The sequence below is a fragment of the Podarcis gaigeae genome, assembly GCF_964106915.1.
Source record: "Podarcis gaigeae genome assembly, chromosome: W".
Lineage (NCBI taxonomy): Eukaryota > Metazoa > Chordata > Lepidosauria > Squamata > Lacertidae > Podarcis > Podarcis gaigeae.
The window spans coordinates 16,944,314-16,961,723 of NC_139695.1; the positions used below are offsets into that span (position 1 = coordinate 16,944,314).

General features: G+C 43.3%; 1 long non-coding RNA gene across 1 annotated transcript in view; it reads left to right on the forward strand.

Annotated features, from left to right (window-relative positions):
• The first annotated feature begins 7,380 nt into the window (after positions 1–7,380).
• The window catches only part of LOC310836019, a 463,755-nt gene continuing 453,725 nt past the window's right edge, over positions 7,381–17,410 (forward strand). Inside the window, exon 1 of the long non-coding RNA XR_014559838.1 lies at positions 7,381–7,636. This is a non-coding gene — a long non-coding RNA (uncharacterized lncRNA). The remainder of the gene's footprint in view (positions 7,637–17,410) is intronic.

Sequence of the window (17,410 nt, forward strand, 5' to 3'; positions counted from 1 at the left end):
TTTCGTCAAGATGTCAGCAACATTTTGGGCACTCTGAACATATTCACATGCAATGACATTTCTCTACATTACACAAAACATTTTGGTATTTTACGGCTACATGTTTGGATTTAGACTTAAACTGTGTTGGGGTCACAGAATTCTGTGTGAGATAGTAAGTCTGCAGGCTTGAGGTTGCTAGCTGATGCAACTGGCTGATGCAATACTTTCTATGGAAGTGCTGGGTCAGAATGACTCAGCAGTAAGGTGCTGACAGTTGATTGGCTGTCATCGGTTTATTTATTTATTTATTTTAAATAATATTTATTACTTTTATAGATTACAAAAAAGGAAAAGAAAAAAAGACAAAGGAGAAAAAGCAAAAGAGAAAAAAATAATACAATACAGTATATAGACAATGCAAAACATAACCTAAACCCAAAACTAAACACATTAAACTAAACTAAACTAAACTAAACCCACTCCCTAACCCTAACCCTAAATAAAACAAAACAAAAAACAATTTAAAAACATACATCATCCCTTTTCCATACTCTATCTTTCATTCTCTTGTTTCCTCGACCTCCTCTCACCTCCCTTTTCGTATTCCGTTTCTATTAATTGTTTCAGCAAATCCTTTCCATCTTTTTTAACCTTATTTTCCATTAAAACTAAAATACTTATATATGCTTAACTCCTTATAACATTTCTGCTAAGCCCATAAAATATCATTCCACCATTTTTCTATCACTCATTAGTTTTACCATATGTCTATATATAAACTTTAAATTTTCCAATCTTCTTCCACCATCTCCTCTCCCTGGTTTCGGATTCTGCCAGTCCTTTCTGTCAACTCCATATAGTCCATCAACCTGGTGATCTTATGTCCGAGGCTCTTAACTCTTTTCCAAGTCCCTTCTGCAGGTCTTCTTCATTTTCTTTAATGCTAAAGAGCAAATCTCGGGGAAACTCCAACCTAACAATACTTTTCTTCCTTCTGGACAGGTCAGCCAAATTTCCATAGTTGAAGCTGAGGTCCATAAAGTATTTCAGGACATATTTCAAGATTCCTCCAAATCCAAAGGCCCCCAAAACTTCAATCTCCTCCAAGCCCAAGTCCATGTCCCAGAAGTCAGTTAATCCCTGCATAAAGGGATCTTTTCAACTTTCCTTCTTCAGTCCAAGCCGGGATCCAATCCTCAAAATCTGACTTTTTCTAGATTCAATCATAAAAGGTCTCAATTTATAGTCCTCAATTTGCTTCTGTAAAGCCAAGGATCCCGCTTGTATTACTTTATGTTCAACAACAGCAGCTTTCTCCTTCTCCTCCTTCTCCTCCACTATTTGTCCTGCCAAAGTGGATTCCTGTACCAAGTCCTGAGTTATTTCTGTGTTGGTGTTCACTTTTTGACTCAAATTAATCACTTTCTGTTCCAAATTATCAACTTTAAAAGTCATGTCATCCATCTTCTTATGAAGCTGTCCCAGCGAACAGCTTATCTTACATAAAACAGTCACAATGGCCTCTCCTGTCAACATTTTTAAATGGTCCAAGGTCAATCTCTGGTTCTCAGAAACCTTATCTTGCAGCTGGAAATCCCCCAGTTACACTCCTGTAACAATTTCAAAAGCTCCCTCTAGAGGGAAACAGTCTCCACTTGTATCAGTTCTTTCAGGCACAACTCAAGCATTAAAGATAGTTTCAATTTTCAGTTACTTTTCCTACTTTTTAAACACAGAAGAGGACAATGGAAACAGTATCTTACTCTTATTTAGCTAGCTGTCAAATCCGTTCTGTCAATGAACTCTCCCCAAACGTCATCTGGCAGCCCGTTCCCAGGTTCAGAGCAGTGGTAATTTGATTTTTCACTCTCTCTTGCAGGCTCACTAGGTCCAAAATTTCCCCCCTCTTCTCCTGCTTCCAAGGGGGGTTTTGTATTTTAAACCGATGGAAATTTAATCCTTTGCCAAAAGCTTTCAAAGACTTTAGCTTGTAACGTCTTTGCTTCAGTCTATTTACAAAAGCGGAAGGCGGACTTCCTGTTTATGACCTTCCTGCTTCAGTGCCAAATTAAGGTATTTAAAGATCCAATTTTCCGTTCTACTCACGGGTAGTTGTTTAAAATCCAATTGTCCACAGAAAAAAGTCAGTGCTCTCCGGCAACAGCAATGTGGCTTCACTCCGTGAAAGAAGCAGTCGATTCAAAGCACCGCGCCACTCACCCCACGTCGCTCCGGATCCCCAAAACAGGGTTTCCCCGTGAGTAGGGGAGGCGCAAAAGGTGCCAGCCGAATCACAGGTTCGCAAGCTTCTCCCGCTTGTAATTTCAATGGGTCTCCACCTTCGCCGTAGCAGTCAGACCATGTTTTTCACGGAGTAAGTTCCTCCCGATCGGAGGAGCTCTGCCATTGCCGGAGGCGCCAACCCGGAAGTCCCTGGCTGTCATCGGTTTAAAAGGGAAACCTGTCCAGCAGTAAAGGTGGTGGTGTAGTAGAGTGTGGTCAGAGAGAGTCTTCCTATTTGCCTTAAGGTGCAGCCAGGTACTCTGTTTGACTGTATGAACTGCTCGCGTATTATAGCCTGTAGATATTTGTATATATAGCTCACAATAAATATACTGCACTGAAGAACCTGGAACTCTGAACATTTCTGCTAAAGCGCCGTGAAGAATTCGCGACAGGGTTACAGGCCCAGCACCCTTCTGCTGTGCAAGAGTACAGGTATCAGTTATCTAGCCATGGGTGCTGGAGGTCAGCTGCAGGGATGGAGCAGTCCAGAGCTGGCATGTTGCTGTAGAAGCTGACGGCCACGAACTACAGCATCTGGTCGCTCCGCATGCAACACTTCCTCAAGCCTGTGGTAAGTGGTGGAAGTGGTGGAAGATCCACCGCAGCCCCCTGAGGAGGATGAGGATGACGACAAAAAGCTGGCACAAGCAGAGGCCCAGCTAGAAAAGGATAAGAAAGCCTTGGCTACGATCATCCTTGGAGTGGACGACAGCCAGCTAGTCTACATAGCAGATAAGGTGACGGCAAGTGAGGCGAGGAATGCGCTCAGGGCTGTCCATGTGCGAGAGACAGCTGGCTCGGTGATAACACTGACCAGGAGACTGTACCGGTGTCTGATAAAACTGGGTGACTCCCTGGTAAACCACCTAAAGTTTCTAACAGGCTGTTTCCAGGAGCTAGCCTTAAGAGGGAGGCCTGTGGGGGAAGAGGACAAAGTCTTTATAGTCCTGAGTTCCCTTGATGACAGCTATGATATGATGGTCAATTCCCTCGAGTCGGTAGAGACTGATAAGCTGACTCTGGAATACGTTACCAGACGGTTGTATGCAGAGGAGGACAGGCGTTCAGAGTGAAAGATGACCTCAGCCCAGCTGTTGGAGCATCCCAGAGGGAACAGTCGGGAAGAGCAGAGGTGTTGGGAGCCGGAGAAACAGCCAGGAGGAGCTGATGCAGACCATCCGGTGGTCAACAAAGTAAAAAGGTGTTTTTGCAATAGACTGCAATATTTGCAAGGAGATTAAAAGAAGGGCTTGCCCAGTAGCAAGAGCTAACCAAAAACCACTGGAGTTGATTCATGCTGATGTAACTGGTCCTTTTCCACCAAGCGTCTCCCGTAACAAGTATTGTTTAATCCTAGTGGATGACTATTCTAGATTTGGCTGGGTCTACCCACTAAAGCAAAATCTGAGGCTGCCCAAACTTTGAAGTTCTGGGTAAGAAGGGTAGAAAGGCAGCTTGGCCAAAAGGTGTGCTCTATTCAGACAGACAGGGGAGGAGAGTTTATGGCAAGCTCCCTAAGAAGCTGGTTGTGATCCCAAGGGTTTAAACATAGGCTTACCAACATGGCAACTCTTCAGGAGAACGGAGTAGCAGAGCGTAGGGGAGGTGCCTTGTAAACACAAATGAAAGCATTGTTAGCAGATGCAAATCTTCCAATTAACTATTGGGCTGAGAGTATTAAGACAGCGAATTATATTGGAAATTGTTTGTGGCCAAGGGTATTAGACGACATACCCTACAAGATTCTCTATAGCAAAAGTCCCAGTTTGCAACATTTGAGAATCTTTGGGACAAAGGCATGGGTTGACATACCTGTAAAGAACCGAAGAAAGGGTGGGGAAAGGGCACAGCAGTTGCTATTTCTTGGGTATGAAAGTGGAACGAAAGCCTACAGCTTTGAAGATGATAAAAATATTTTGAGTTATAGTTGGTCAGCCAGCTTTAATGAGCAAAGAAATTGGCCCAAGATACATGCAAACCTGCTGCCAGAAAAAGGTTTTACTGCCAAGCGTACCTGATAAGGCAGTTGAAACAAAGCTAAGAATTGGCAGCACCCCCAAGGAAATTGAAAGGGAGGGGGTAAAGACTGAGCAATTTTCTCCAGCTGCTCGCATGGAGCAGGGGGGAAAAAAGTGCAACTGGGACAGGAGGAGGTAAATCTCCAGAGTCAATCCACCCCAAAAGCAGTCCTGAAGGTAGCCCAGGAGGCCTGCAAGAAGTAATAAAGGTCAACTTCCAGTCCGTTTTGGGTTCCCAGTCACCATAGACCAGGTTTGTGTAAGTGAGCCAGAAAACTTTGAAGAGGTGCAAGAGTTACCTACTCTAGAGAAAGAGGCATGGTTAAAGGTAATGCAGGCAGAGTATAACTCTCTGCTAAACAACAATGTGTTTGTACCTACAGAATTGCCTGAAGGTAAAAAGCCAATTAGCTGTAAGTGGGTTTTTTAAGTGAAAAAGCTGGCTGATGGTAGTTGTCAAAGGAAAGCCAGGTTGGTTGCTAGGGGCTTTACACAAAGGAAAATGATACATTATGATGAAGTGTTTGCCCCAACAGCAAAGGCTGAAACAGTAAAATCAGTTTTAGCAAAGGCAAGTCTGAGGGGATTAAAAGTTAATCATTTTGATGTTGCCTCAGCGTATTTAAATGCTCCTATTGATGCCGAGGTGTATTTACAGCAAATACCAGGTTATGAGCTGGAAAAAGACAGCATGGTGTTAAAGCTGCAAAGGGCACTATACGGTTTACACCAAAGTGCACGTCTGTGGCATGAATGCATAGACACAACTTTGAAAAAGATGGGATTCAAACAAAGCCTGGCTGATTCCTGTTTATATTCAGCAATGGTGCAAGGAAGCGTTTGTTATTTACTTTTATATGTTGATGACATCTGTCTAATAACAACTGCACAAAAGCAAGCTTCTTGGTTTATAAACAACCTAGGTAACAAATACAAGCTGAAGTATTTGGGAAAGATTCAAAATTACTTAGGAGTAGAGGTTCAGAGAAATGAAGAGGGCGTCTACTCTCTGAGTCAGAAGGAAAAGATTGAAAAGTTACTGAAGACATATGGAATGGAGAGGGCAAATGAGGTTGACACTCCCATAACGAAACAGTACAAAAATGAACCAGAAGGACAAAAATGTGAGAATGCAACAGCGTTTCATTCTTTGTTAAGTTGTCTGTTATATTGAAGTTGCTGGACAAGACCCAACATAACATTGGCAGTGCACATGTTAAGCCAAAGAAGTGCAGACCCAGCTTGGAGAGATTGGGTAGCACTTAAAAGAATCCTAAGGTATCTGAAAGGCACAAAAGATTACAAACTGGTGCTGAATACAGGATATAATCAGCAAGTGTATGCATACGCTGATGCCAGCTGGGGAGACAGAGAAAATGGAAAGTCTACCACTGGCTATGCCATATATATTGGAAATACCCTGGTTCAGTGGAAATCCCAGAAACAAACATTTGTTCCCACAAGTACTTGTGAAGCAGAGTACTTGGCCATAAGTGAATGTGTGTCACAAATAGAGTGGTTTGCTTGCCTAACAAAAGAACTTGGAATACCTTCTGAAATGCCAATCACTGTGCTCAGTGACAACATGGCAGCACATCTTGCCAACCAACAGCAAAACCTGTCCAGCAGTAAAGGTGGTGGTGTAGTAGAGTGTGGTCAGAGAGAGTCTTCCTATTTGCCTTAAGGTGCAACCAGGTACTCTGTTTGAATGTATGAACTGCTTGTGTATTATAGCCTGTAGATATTTGTATATATAGCTCACAATATACTGCACTGAAGAACCTGGAACTCTGAACATTTCTGCTAAAGTACCGTGAAGAATTTGCGACAAACTGTTCAGTTTTACTGAGTGTAATACAAGCTTGATTGTCAACATATACATGAACTGGAGAATTGCTTTGTATGCCCAAATCTCTCAGCAGCTGCTTGTAATACACTAACTCACTGCAGAGCTTACTAAGTGCAGCATATTCAGCTTCAGTGGATGATATGCTGACTATACTTTGCTTCCTGGACTTCCATCCAATTAGTGACCCACCAAACAAAACCACTAGCCCAGTCACTGATTTTCGGTCAGCTAAATTTGCCCAGTCTCTGTCTGAGTAGCACTTTAGCATTTCATCACCTGCTGAGCTTAATTTTAAAACACTATCAGCAATTTGCTTTAGGTACCTCAGAACACGTTTTACTGCCTTCCAGGGTTTAGACACTTGCCTGCTCAAAATCGCTACTGCGTAGCTGATATCAGACCTACTCCACTGCGATATGTACAGAAGACTCCCAATAGCTGATTGATATAAATCAGGTCGCTCAAACACCGAGCTTTCATCAGCTTGCAAAGACTTAACAAAACCTAAATCCATGGGAGTATTTGCCCCTTTGCAGTCCTGCATTGTGTATGCTGTTAGCAGTTGTTTAATTTTCTTTTCCTGGCTAAGCAACAAACTGCCATCATCCGCCCAGCACACTCCCAGACCCAGATAATTTTTCGCAAAACCAAGGTCTTTTACTTTAAATCTTTTGGCTAACTGCGTGGAAAGCGCTTTGATTTGTTTATCAGCCTTAGCAACATGGAGCAAATCGTCCACAAAAACCAAACAGAACTCTCTTTTCCACAAATTTTAAACACACACACACACACACACACACACACAAACATAAATCCTAACCTTATTAAAACCAATCTTATTAACATTGTTAAGCGACTTCCTCGTATCCCCTTGGTTGAATTTCAGTGTATATCATTTTACCGGTTTTCCAAATCCTATATTCTCATAAAATTAACTTGGTCACATAACATCTTTCTTTCTTTCCTAATCTCAATTTCATAGACTCATAGAATCATAGAATCATAGAGTTGGAAGAGACCACAAGGGCCATCGAGTCCAACCCCCTGCCAAGCAGGAAACACCATCAGAGCACACCTGACATATGGTTGTCAAGCCTCTGCTTAAAGACCTCCAAAGAAGGAGACTCCACCACACTCCTTGGCAGCAAATTCCACTGTCAAACAGCTCTTACTGTCAGGAAGTTCTTCCTAATATTTAGGTGGAATCTTCTTTCTTGTAGTTTGGATCCATTGCTCAGTGTCCGCTTCTCTGGAGCAGCAGAAAACAACCTTTCTCCCTCCTCTATGTGACATCCTTTGATATATTTGAACATGGCTATCATATCACCCCTTAACCTCCTCTTCTCCAGGCTAAACATGCCCAGCTCCCTTAGCCGTTCCTCATAAGGCATCGTTTCCAGGCCTTTGACCATTTTGGTTGCCCTCCTCTGGACACGTTCCAGTTTGTCAGTGTCCTTCTTGAACTGTGGTGCCCAGAACTGGACACAGTACTCCAGGTGAGGTCTGACCAGAGCAGAATACAGTGGCACTATTACTTCCCTTGATCTAGATGCTATACTCCTATTGATGCAGCCCAGAATTGCATTGGCTTTTTTAGCTGCCGCGTCACACTGTTGGCTCATGTCAAGTTTGTGGTCAACCAAGACTCCTAGATCCTTTTCACATGTACTGCTCTCAAGCCAGGTGTCACCCATCTTGTATTTGTGCCTCTCATTTTTTTTGCCCAAGTGCAATACTTTACATTTCTCCCTGTTAAAATTCATCTTGTTTGTTTTGGCCCAGTTCTCTAATCTGTCAAGGTCGGTTTGAAGTGTGATCCTGTCCTCTGGGGTGTTAGCCACCCCTCCCAGTTTGGTGTCATCTGCAAATTTGATCAGGATGCCCTTGAGTCCATCATCCAAGTCGTTGATAAAGATGTTGAATAAGACCGGGCCCAAGACAGAACCCTGTGGCACCCCACTAGTCACTCTTCTCCAGGATGAAGAGGAACCATTGATGAGCACTTTTTGGGTTTGGTCAGTCAGCCAGTTACAAATCCACTGAGTGGTAGCATAGTCAAGACCGCATTTTACCAGCTTCTTTACAAGAATATCATGGGGCACCTTGTCAAATGCCTTGCTGAAATCAAGGTAGGCTACATCCACTGCGTTCCCTTCATCTACCAGGCTTGTAATTCTGTCAAAAAACGAGATCAGGTTAGTCTGACATGACTTATTTTTCAGAAATCCATGCTGACTATTGGTGATCACAGCATTCCTTTCTAGGTGCTCACAGACTGTTTGCTTAATGATCTGCTCCAGAATCTTCCCTGGTATTGATGTCAGACTGACTGGGCGGTAATTATTTGGGTCCTCTCTTTTCCCCTTTTTGAAAATAGGGACAACATTTGCCCTCCTCCAGTCTGCCGGGACTTCGCCTGTTCTCCAGGAATTCTCAAAGATGACTGCCAGTGGTTCTGAGATCACATCTGCCAGTTCTTTTAATACTCTTGGATGCAGTTCATCTGGCCCTGGAGACTTGAATACATCTAGACTAGCCAAGTATTCTTGTACTATCTCCTTAGTTATTCTGGGCTGTGTTTCCTCTGCTGAATCATTTGCTCCAAATTCTTCAGGTCGGGCATTGTTTTCTTTATCGGAAAAGACTGAGGCAACGAAGGCATTGAGAAGTTCAGCCCTTTCTGTGTCCCCTGTTTGCATTTCACCATCTTCTCCTCTGAGTGACCCCACTGTTTCTTTGTTCGTCCTTTTGCTACAAACATACCCATAAAAGCCTTTTTTGTTGCTTTTAACCTCTCTAGCAAGCCTGAGTTCATTCTGTGCTTTAGCTTTTCTGACTTTGTGTCTACACGTGTTTGAATTCCTCTTTGGTGGTTTCCCCCCTTTTCCATTTTTTGTACACATCCTTTTTTAATCTTAACTCAGTTAAAAGTTCTTTAGATAGCCACCCTGGCTTTTTTTGGCACCTTCCATGTTTCCATCTCATTGGTATTGCCTGAAGTTGTGCTTTTACTATCTCCCTCTTAACAAACTCCCAGCCATCATGAACTCCCTTTCCTTTTAGTATTACTGTCCATGGGATCTCACCAAGCACTTCCCTAAGTTTTATGAAATCGGCTTTCTTAAAGTCAAGAAATTGAGTCCTAGTATGCTTGGCTGCTCCTTTCCGCTGTATAGTAAACTTCAGAAGAGCATGATCACTCACGCCTAATGATCCTTCCACTTCTACCCCACTAACCAGGTCATCAACATTGGTTAGGACCAGATCTAAAATGGCTGTTCCTCTTGATGCTTCTCCCACTTTCTGGACAATGAAGTTGTCTGCAAGGCCAGTGAGGAATCTGTTTGACCTTATGCTCTTGGCTGAGTTTGACATCCAACAAATATCCGGGTAATTGAAGTCCCCCATTACTACTATCTTCCTTCCTTTTGCATGCTTGGCCATCTGTTCCAGGAAGGCATCATCTATGTCCTCCGTTTGGCTTGGGGATCTATAGTAAACTCCCACAATGAGGTCACTGTTATTCTTCTCTCCCTTAATTTTGACCCAAATGCTCTCACTTTGGCTTTGAGGTTCTAAATCTTGGATCTCTTCACAGGTATACACATCCCTGACATATAACGCCACTCCTCCTTTCTTGTCTGGTCTGTTTCTCTGAAATAGATTGTATCCCTCCATTATTACATTCCAATCGTGGGACTTATCCCACCAGGTTTCAGTGATGCCTATTATGTCATATTTAGTTTGCTGTACCAAGAGCTCAAGCTCATCTTGTTTATTTCCCATGCTTTGCGCATTAGTGTACAGACATTGAAGTCCATTAATTAGATTAGATTAGATAAATTTATTGTCATTGTCCGTATATACACAGTATACACAACAACGAAAATCAAACACCCAAGACCGGATTCACATACACATTCGCACGTATCTCCAACACTCTCATCCTATTCAGACATAATCTATTAGAACATAACATAATCCAGGATATAACATAACCTATTAGAAGCATAGCATAACCTAAAACCTATCTCATTCCTTACTACTCACTGCTTGCTATTTCTTACAACTGGCCCTGAGATCATTATTTAGTGCAATCAGAGCTCTTGGATAGAAACTATTCAGAAGGCGTGTGGTTCGTGTTTTCATTGTCCTGTATCTTCTGCCCGAAGGCAACAGTTCAAAGAGGTTGTGAGCAGGATGGGTGGGATCTCTCAAGATATTGTGTGACTTCTTCAAGCTGCGAGACGTGAAGATCTCATCCAGGGTTCTCTTCCCCCGTGTCTCTTATTTAAGGATTTTTTCCTCCCACCACTAGGTCTGCGTGCTGTTTGCTCCATTCGGTCTTTGACATTTGGATGATTATCTTCATCAATTGATAGACTCCTACCTTCAGGAGCACTGTCTCCCTCCCCCACATTAGTCAGTTTAAAGCCCTCCTGATGAGGTTTCTGAGATTTTTGGCAAAAACATTCCTCCCAACCATTGTGAGGTGCAGCCCATCGCTTGCCAGAAGTCCATCTTCAAGAAACTGCAGTCCGTGATCTAAGAATCCAAACCGTTCCTGTTTACACCATTTGCAAAGCCAGCTGTTCACTTCCACTATTTTTCCCTCTCTCCCTGGGCCACGTCGTTCAACTGGGAGGACAGATGAGATGACAATTTGTGCATTTAATTGCTTCAATTTCCTGCCCAGAGCCTCGTAATCTCTTTTGATCTTCTGGAGGCTATTGCTTGCACTGTCATTGGTTCCCACATGAACCAAGAGGAAGGGGTAATTGTCAGTGGGTTTTATGATTCCTTGCAGTTGTTCAGTTACATCTTGGATCTTAGCCCCGGGGAGACAGCACACTTCCCGAGACATCTTGTCAGGCCCACAGATCACTGCTTCTGTTCCCCTCAGTAGGGAATCTCCTATCACCACTACACGCCTCCTCTTAGGTCTGGTCGGGGTTCTTCCGTGAGCTGTCCGTTCCAAGGTCGCCTGCACATTCCCTGAGGACTGACTTTGCTGCTCGTCTTCATATACCTGATCATCATATAATTTATCACATTACATATTTAAATCCTAAGCCTATCTGATATTTGCAAGCTTTTCCAATTAATTTATCTTAGCATATTTAACTAAATAATCATTAAATTTCGTCCATTCTTCCTGGTAGTCCTCCTCCTTCTGATCACGGACTCTTCCAGTCAGGTCGGCTAGCTCCGAAAGTCCATCATCTTCATCTGCCAGACTTCCACTGTTGGTATTTCTTGTGTTTTCCAATTCTTAGCTAGTAAAATTTGAGCAGCAGTTGTGGCATACAAAAATAATTTAACATCTTTCTTGGGCAGTTCTAAACCTGTTATTCCAAGAAGAAAGGCCTCTGGTTTCTTAATAAATGTATATTTCAACATTTTTTTCAATTCATTATAAATCTTCTCCCAGAAGTCTTTCACCTTGGGGCATGTCCACCACATATGATAGAAGGTACCTTCTTTTTCTTTACATTTCCTACATAGATTATCACCAGTATGGTAAATGTTAGCTAATTTAACAGGGGTCAGGTACCATCTATACATCATTTTCATTATATTTTCCTTTAACACTGTACATGCAGTGAACTTGACCCCTCTCTTCCACAATCTTTCCCAATCCTCAAACATTATGTTATGTCCTATATCTCTTGCCCAATCTATCATCACTGATTTAACTTGTTCATCCTTTGTATGCCACTCCAACAATAAATTATACATTTTAGACAAAAACCAAACAGAACTCTTGTTTGTCATTAGCGCCACGCACATACAGACACCTGTCTGCAACACTGTGTTGGAAACCTAGAGAAACCAGTTTCATCTAAACACTTGTTCCAATTTCTCGCAGATTGCCGTAAACCATACAGTGCCTTGTGTAGCTTGTACACATTGCCCGACCCAGACTCAAAACCAGAGGGTTCTGCTAAATAGAGTTCCTCACTCAAACTAGCATGTAAATAGGCTGTCTGGATGTCAAAATGATTTACTTTCAGCTTGCGTTTTGCTGCAATTGCCAGCAGCAGACACAGACTCTCACTTCTAGCTGTAGAAGCGAACACTTCATCAAAATCAAGCCCCAGTCTCTGGGAAAAACCCTGCACCACTAAGCGTGCCTTGTACTTAAAATTACCAGTGGCAAAAGGCTTGAGCCCAAGCAGAGCGTCGTCACACAGCAGAAGGATAAGCAGGTAATGTGCCACATGCTGACTTTATTTACAAGCTATGCTGAGAGCATACAAACATGCACCCTGCCTCTGTAAGAGCAGAGAAGCAACAACTCCCTCTCGACACAAAGAAAGCCGAGAGAACAGTGAAAAATAGGAAACCAGTGTACGTCACATCCAGTCTCCCATTCCCGTGGGAACCCAACAGTAACTTGGACTGTGGAATGCAAAACAATGTCTTGTGACATGCATTCGCTGCTCAGTGAGGAAGCAGAAACCAACATGCTCCCCCTTTCTGTGAACATCACTGAGCAGCGTGTTCGTACAGTATCAGTACAAACCCAACTTCTGCACATAGGTACAGTGTTGATCTCTTGGTACAACCTTGAACAATACATCAGCAGGAATTTCATTACCTGGCATATAGGACACCGTTACGAGTCCCTTCTGAACACATTCCCTAGCATGTTGCAGTTTCAATTGCAAATGCTTCGTGCTTTGCTTACAACCTTCAGAATTCAGCAAAGCCAAACATGCTTTGTTGTCTTGATAAACCTGGATTGGACATTTGACAGGAAATTCTCATGTCTTTGCACAATTGTAACAACCATTCACAATCTTGAAGTGAATAAGACAGTGCATTCAGTTCAGCTTCACAAGTACTTAAGCTAACTGTTGTTTGCTTCTTGCATGACCAATCAAATAGACCCTGATTGTACATGTAGCAAACCCCAGACGTGCTTTTCCTGTCTGTAGTGTCACTACCAAAACTTGCATCTGCAAATATCTCAAGACCACCAGACTTCTGATTGTTAAATCTCAGTCTGTAATGCATAGTGCCTTTCAAATAGCGAGCTATGCGTTTCAGAGCTTTCCAATCCTTAACAGTAGGATTGTTGACTTTTCTGCTTAGCAAATTACAGCTAACAGCAATGTCAGGTCTCGAACATCTGGCAATGAAGTTTAGTTTGCCTAGCACACTTCTGTATAGTGTAGTGTCAGAAAATGCTCCTTCAGTGTCATCTACCTGATAACCTGTTGTCATCGGTGTGTCTACAGGGTTAGCATCCATCAGGTTTAGTTTGCTTAACACATCAGCAATTTTCCGTGACTGGTGTACTAGAATGTTACCATCTTGATCTCTCTCTATTTCCAGAGATAGGTAGTTGTTTACCTCACCAAGATCTTTCATGTCAAAGTGCTCTTTCAGTTGAGCTAGGGCGTTATTGTACATTGTGACATCTTTCCAAAAGAACAAAGTATCATCAACATAAAACAAGCAATACAGCTTCTTTTGCCCCTCCTCTTTGACAAATACACATGGATCAGCTTTCCCTTGCTGGAAACCTAGAGAAAACAATACTTCAGTGAGTTTAGTGTGCCAGCACCGTGCACTCTGTTTGAGACCATAAAGGGACTTCTTCAGAGCACAAACAAATCCCTGTTTTACCTGTACGCCATCAGGTGGAAGCATATAAAGAGATTCACCTAGAGATCCGTACAAAAACGCTGTATTCACATCGTGGTGACTAACGTGAAGATTCTCTTCTGCAGCAAGCTTGAGCATAAGCCTAATGCTCTCATACCATACTGTGGGTGAGTAGGTCTCGTGATAGTCTTCACCTGGTACCTGTGAAAAACCTCTGGCTACCAATCTGGCTTTGTGTCTGACTATCTTGCCATTCTGATCTGTCTTCACTTTGAAGGCCCATTTGCTTCCAAGCAGTTTCATTCCTGGAACTACTGGAACTAGCTCCCATGTTTTGTTCCTCTCTAAGGAATCAAGCTCAGCCTTCATGGCATTTAACCATGGGTCAGCATTCTTTGAATCCAAATCCTGGATTTCTTGGAAACTTGAAGGTTTGAATACCTTCTTGGAGCTTTTAACAGCTGCTACTGCTGTCTTAGCAAATTCATCAGCAAATCTCTTTGGAGGTCTACCCTTTGTGGCTCTCTGAGACCTGCGAATTAGTCGTAAGTCTTCAACACCCTCCTCTTCCTTCTTAGGAGAAAAGTGACCTATTGTGAACAAAGGTTCTTCCAATTCTTGATCAGAGCATTCAGAGGGTCGCATAGAGGCTTTCGCACTCTTGAGATCCTCTGAATCATCCGATTCAGTTTCAGACTCAGAATCAGAACCTTCATCAGTGGGTGTGGGTTGTTGCGGCAGCTGTGGCTGTTGCTGCTGCTGTTGCCTATCCTCAGTTTCATCACTGTCATCAGGATAACATTGGAAAATTCCCACATTCTCCCCCCACTTGGCATTGTGCTCAACACTTCTTGTGAGCCTAATTGTCTTAGAGTCAGCCATCATTACTCTGTAAGAACCTTTCTGATAACCTAGAAATATACCATGCAATCCACGCTTGCCTAACTTGGAGCTTTGTGGTGTGTGAACCCACATGTCAGAACCAAAAATTCTCATGTGTTTGATGTATGGCTTCTTGCCAAACATCTTTTCATAGGGGGTACAACCAATCGATGAAGATAACCTGCGATTATAACTGTAAACAAAACAGGCCAAAGATTCCGCCCAATAACTCTCTGGAAGATTGGCATCATGCAGCAAGGTTTTCAACCCTTGAAGCAATGTTTGATTTGCTCTTTCGCAAAGTCCGTTCTGCCATGGCGAACGAGGACTAGACAAATCGTGCTGAATTCCTTTCTCAGTCAGAAAAGCTTCAAACTGCTGAGAAGTGAATCCCCCCCCCCCCACGATCAGTGAAAAGAGTCTTTATCTTCTTACCATGCACATTTTCCAACCAAGCACAGAATTCTTTGAACCTTTGAAATGTCTCTGATTTCTGCTCGAGATTGTACACCTAAATATACCTGGAAATGCATCAATGAGGACCATGAAGTACCTGTTTCCACCCAAGGAGGGCGATAGTGGATCAACCAAATCAGCATGCACTATCTGGTATGGTTCTGTAGCTTGTCTGCTAGACACCTTACCTTTCGCAGCCATTTTCACCTTGTTTGCTGTGCATGCCTTGCACTTCATGTGGTACCTGCAGGGTTTAATAGTCATACCTTCAACCAAGGCAGGCATTTTAGATACTGCCTCAAAATGTAAATGACCAAATTTTCTGTGAAAATCATGAATACATCCTGCATGCAAAACCTTGTTAGAACCTGCAATGCAACAAGTTTCATCCTGCACAACATCAACAAAATACAAAACAAACAAACGATCAACATATTCAGCATACAATACATAATCGTTTTTCTTTGTGATGGTGCACTTCTTGTTCTTGAAGGAAACGTCGATGTTCCGTTCATTCAGCTGCGCAACGCTGAGTAGATTGTGTGCAGCATCTGGAACGTAGATAACATTGTGTATTGACAAGTCCAAACTGTGAAGAACAACAGTTCCGTAGCCTTGACTGGGGATCGTGTGGTCATCCGCCTGGTGAATCGCACCTTCCTGCGGTGTAAAAGACACGAACAGTCGCTTGTCGTTGTATATGTGGCGCGTTGCACCCGAATCCACCACGAAGAAAGATCTAGACGTCTTCTGGACCTTTGCAACCTTTGGAGTGAAGCGTGAGACCATTGCCTTGTGCTGCGTTGTCCTGGACACTGGACCTTTGCCTTTGCCTTTACCACGCAATGAGCCTTCGCTGCGTTGCTCTGTCTTGGCCCTGGGATATCTGCATTCCCTCTTCATATGGCCTAGATGTCCACACGAGTAGCATTTCACTGCCTTCAAAGCTTTGGCGCCATCTGGTGGTTCCACTGCATTCTGGGATGACGTCTGTGAAGACTCCCCCTTACCCATGCAGCTAGCACCTCGCCTGTCCGCTTCATTCAGAACAACGGCAGTAACATGGGCTACTGTGAGCTGAGCAGTTGGCTGAACAGCAATCTGAGTCGCAACGGACTCCCAACTTGAACCCAAAGAATGTAGTATCATGAAGGAATACACAGCCTCTGGAAAGGTGAGTCCTCTCTGTTGCAGCTCATGTCTCAGATTCTGCATCTCCATCAGATGAGCACGCACATCTGCACCTTCAGCAAGTGCCATATTATGCAGCTTGGCATAGTAGAACAAAGAAGCACCAGCTTCTGTTCTCAAATGAGAATCTCTCAAAGTGTCCCAAATCTCTCTGGCTGAGGTCTTATCACGCAATAGGCATAACTCTTCTGGGGATAGTATCAACGTAAGCGTTCCCCTTGCTTTGGAATCCTTAGCTGCCCATTCATCTGTCATCGGAGCTGGGGGGGTGCCTGTTATGACTTCAAACAGACCCTCTTTTCGTAGCAAAGCTTTTGCATACAACACCCACTTCGCATAATTCTTTTTATCAAGCTTTGGAATCCCAAAAGCATCAGCCAGTCTTGCATTAACCATCTCTGCTGCATTAATCAAGCTGTGTCTGTGTACAGCTGCTTCCAAAAGCACTTGTAAAAGCACTTTCGGTTTTCAAGCCTCTGCGTGGCAGGCTTAAAAGTTCTAATCCAGCCTTGAAGCCAGCAATTAGGAACTGGCAGGCTGCCCGTTGCAAGAGCACATACCTCTCATCAATCATCTTGACACGCAGAGCAGATAACGTCCGATCCGTCCCTCTGTTCCTCTGCCAGCAGCCATTAGTTCAGTCTGATTCTGTTTTTCTGGGCCCGGGAGCAGAAACCAACATCTGCACCCCACTATTTTAGCTCCTTTCGGTAGTGGTGTAGGTGTAAACACCTCATGCTCACGCAGAGAATCCATTTCCTCCTGCATAGCATTTTTCCAGAGCAAAAATTGGTCCTCTGGTAACCCCAGCACCTCCTTGTAGCTTTGAGGTTCAGCTGCTACATGGAAAACATTCGCAGTACCAGGTTTAAAACGATCTGGGGGTACACCTTTAGTCTTCCTCTGAGATCTTCTGGGAGGGAAACCGGCTTTGCTTTTACTGTTTCCCCCCTCAGATTCTCGCCCCCCTTGAGGAGAGTGGAATTCCTGCTGTGACGAAAACTGACTACCATTCTCTTTAGCCTCAACAGAAGAATCCTCTTCTGTGTCTGTGTCTGGTTTTCTTTTAGCATTCAAAGATCTCCCCTTTGATATTTGAAACCAAACTTCAGAGTTGGCATGCAGCTTCTCC